Raw genomic sequence first — 3,720 nt, forward strand, 5'->3', positions numbered from 1 at the left:
GGGCCTGAACTCTGGGCCTGGGCACTGTCCCTCAGCTCTTCAGCTGAAGGCTAGCGCTCTACCACTTGAGCCACAGCACCACTTCCAGCTTTTTTTCTTTTTGCTTATGTGATGCTGGAGAATCGAACCCAGGACCTCATGCAAGTGCTCTACCACTGAGCCACCTTTCCAGGCCCCTCCTCCTTTGTTTTTCTCTACCATTCCTTTCCTCCCTCCTCCTCCCTAACTCCTCCCCACCCCAAATTTGTAAAGTTTATTTTCAACATAGTGTCTTATACATCTCATTGTTACAATGGATCAAACTGTGTCCTTATTTAAGTATTTTGTTATTTCCCTTCCCCTCCCCAAATTAGAAAAAATGTATATACAAGTTGCAGGACAACAGAATCAAATACAGTGAAAACAGGGGTTATACTGTGGGGTAAAAACATACAAAAGAAACAAAAAAATCACATAGTACATTATAAATACATTTAAAACAGTAGCAAAAAAGATAAAACTACTTGTGTGTCTATCTTGGGGTTCATTTTGCTTAGCAACATCTTATGGTCATATGTACATAGCTTTTGACCTTTTCTGCTTGTCTCAGACATATACTAGTTATTGAAAAGAAGGGAAACCATGGGACCTATGTTTCTTTGGGCCTGGCTTCCTTCACTTAATATAAACAAAACATGATCTTTTCACCTTCAGTAAAGCAGAACTCATTTCATCTAAAAACAAAACATCTAAAAAAACCAAACGAACAACAAAATAAAACTGGTACTGGGTTCAGGGCAAGAGTCTCAAGAAAATGTGAACTACTTGGATTTTGGTTTTGAATGAAATAGATTAAATGAGACAGTTACTTATATATTAGGATAGGATTATAGTTCTGTGTGAAATCCATCTACAATGACAACACAAGAAATCCATTGATAAAGGTTTGCTCATCTAGGTCATATGCCCAGTCAGGATGATATTCTCCATGGTAGGGTGCTATTCCACTGGCTAGTTTAAGTGAGATACAGGATGCCAAGAATAGAATAGAAAATTAATGTTGATGTGTATTAGTCTGGTTTTGTTACTATAATAAAGTATCTAAGGAAAAATAACATTACTAAAAAGAAAACACTAATTTGTCCTGGTGCTGGTGGCTTCTGCCTGTAATCCTAGCTACTCAGGAGGCTGAGATCTGAAGGTTGCAGTTAGAAGCTAGGCCTGGCAGGAAAGGGTGTGAGACTCTTTTCTCCAACTGATCACCAAGAAGCCAGAAGCTGAGCTGGTTCTCAAGTGGTAGAGGATTAGCCTTGAGTGAAAAAGTTAATCGACAATGCTAAGATCCTGAGTTGAAGCCCAAGGGCTACTGTGTGTGCATGTATGGACATACACACACACACACACACACACACACACACACACACACACACACACACACACACACAGAGTAATTGAACTCACAATTCTGGAGATTCAAAGGCAATGTTTTTATGTTGGCTTTGCTATGATGGAACTTTTGTGGCAGATTGGTCAGTGAATTACAGTAACTAAAGCTGATGTGAGAGGAAAGCTCCATCTTGAAACAGAAAACCAGAAAGCATCTCGAATCCCACAAGGCATGCCCTCAACTGACCTGTACTACCTAAGTGGATAAGGATCATAGTTTGAAAGCCACCAGCTTGTGCAGAAAAGACTCTTATCTCCAATTAACCACCAAAAACCCAGAAGCAGAGGTGTACTTTAAGTGATAGAGCACCAGCCTTGAGAGAAAGTTGACTCCCTGCCTCCCTTCCCACTAAATCAAAGCACAATGGTGCCAAATCATATAAAGTCAGAGAACACATGTTTATGCTATGAAATTCTCAATCAGAAAATAGAATCAAACTATGAGCCTTCCTGGGACAGTGTTTTGAGTTTGTTGTTGTTGAGGTTTTTTTTCATTTTTAAAAGAAGATAACTGGGGTTGGAAGGTGGTCCAGTGGTAGGGGGCTTGCCTTGCATGCTCAAGGCCCTGGGTTCAATTCCTCAGCACCACATAAGCAGAAAAAGCCAGAAGTGATGCCGTGGTTCAAGTGGTAGAATCCTAGCCTTGAGGTGAAGAGCTGAGGGACTGAACCCAAGCCCAGAGTTCAGGTCCCATGACTGACTATATATATCTATATATGTATCTCTCTCTCTATATATATGTGTATATACATATGTATATATATATATATGTACGTATGTATATATATGTATATATGTATGTATGTATGTATATGAAAGCAACTGACTATAGCAACTGGTTAGAGATCACTGAAAATTAAACTGGCAAAATGACTTTAATTTTTGACTTACTGAATCACAAATACTTTTGATGTGACAGCCAAGATAAGTCATTTAAGTGAAAGAATGTGTGGTCAAATAGAAAATTTTGATCATTAAAAGAAAAAGAAAAGAAGAAATCTCATGGGATTTTGAAGACATTGAGAGCTCTGAACTAATCTATCTGAAATGCTTTTCTTTGTTTCTACTTGGCTGAATAGCATATGCCACCATTATAGAAAGAAAACTGGTTCTAATGCAGGATATTTTAAACAACATCAATTTTAAAACAACATTGATCAAGATACATTGTACTTATAAACTGACATATTGAATTGAAATCCCTTTGTACAACTTCTTTAAAATAATTTTAAAAAGAAAAAGAAAGGAAAGCAAAGGAGATGACATTGCTTAAGTACTAAAGTGCTTGAATAACTTTTGCATATTCTCCTGAATCTAAAGTGCCTAGGAGTACTTAAAACATAATTTGGGACTGGACTAAACATTTTATATGAGCAAACTTGTAGTAAACTAGAAGTAAATATTTTCTATATTATTTCATAAAATTTAGACTGAATATAAACCTTTAATGAAAAGAATGCAAGAAAAATCTTGGACCAATTTGAAGGTAAATTCAAGATATTGAATCTGTCCTGCTTCCAGAAGCTCCTACAGTGTTTCAGGGCCTCCAGATTTCTTTCTTTTTTGTATAAAACATTTATATTTTTTGATGTCTTGGGGAGACTATTACAACTGTACCATCAGTTGTGTAGCTTCATCAAAATTAACCGGTTCATTTTCAGGATGCTGCCGAGGAATCAACTCTTTTTGCAGAGGCTCTCCAGCAAGAACTTTTAAGAAGTCTGAGTTCTTTCTGAATGTTAACAAAAGCTTTATTCACTCTTAATTTTTTTCTTCATTCACAATGTTTATCTTCTTAGATTAGTGGTAACTAGTTTTGCTTTTCTTCTAGCCTTGAAGTTCTTTTGGCTGGTTATGTGAAACATGATCCTGGACTTCTGCCCTCTTCATTTGTTCTTAGTCATAGTCTCTCTGGATCTTCTATACCCAAGTGCAGTGCTCTAGGTCCAGATGACTTCATCTGCTCACACACATCGCCAAAGTGAAGAAAGCCACCTCCAGATTTTGTTACTTTTTTTTTTTTTAATGAAGAATAAGCTGATGAGAGAAACATCTGGATCATTAAAATCAACTGGGGCTGGGAATGTGGCTTAGTGGTAGAGTGCTTGCTTAGTGTTGCTGATTCCTCAGCTAGACTTGGGAACATGCTGGTAGGCAGAACGTGGACCATACCATGTAGGTATAGACAAAGTTTATTAAAACAACATATGTTTATATACAGCACAGGGGCATAGAAAGTAAGTCTGTATATTAGATTTTTAAAAAGAGGTAACCAAGTATTTATGTTAGGTTTTT

At 37.2% G+C, this 3,720-nt stretch overlaps 1 pseudogene; it reads right to left on the reverse strand.

Moving 5' to 3' along the window:
• Positions 1-3,030: 3,030 nt before the first annotated feature.
• Positions 3,031-3,329, reverse strand: LOC138837336 (ribosomal biogenesis factor-like; annotated as a pseudogene).
• Positions 3,330-3,720: the final 391 nt, after the last annotated feature.

This window comes from Dipodomys merriami, unplaced genomic scaffold, assembly GCF_024711535.1.
Source record: "Dipodomys merriami isolate MVZ:Mamm:240054 unplaced genomic scaffold, mDipMer1.0.p SCAF_27, whole genome shotgun sequence".
Lineage (NCBI taxonomy): Eukaryota > Metazoa > Chordata > Mammalia > Rodentia > Heteromyidae > Dipodomys > Dipodomys merriami.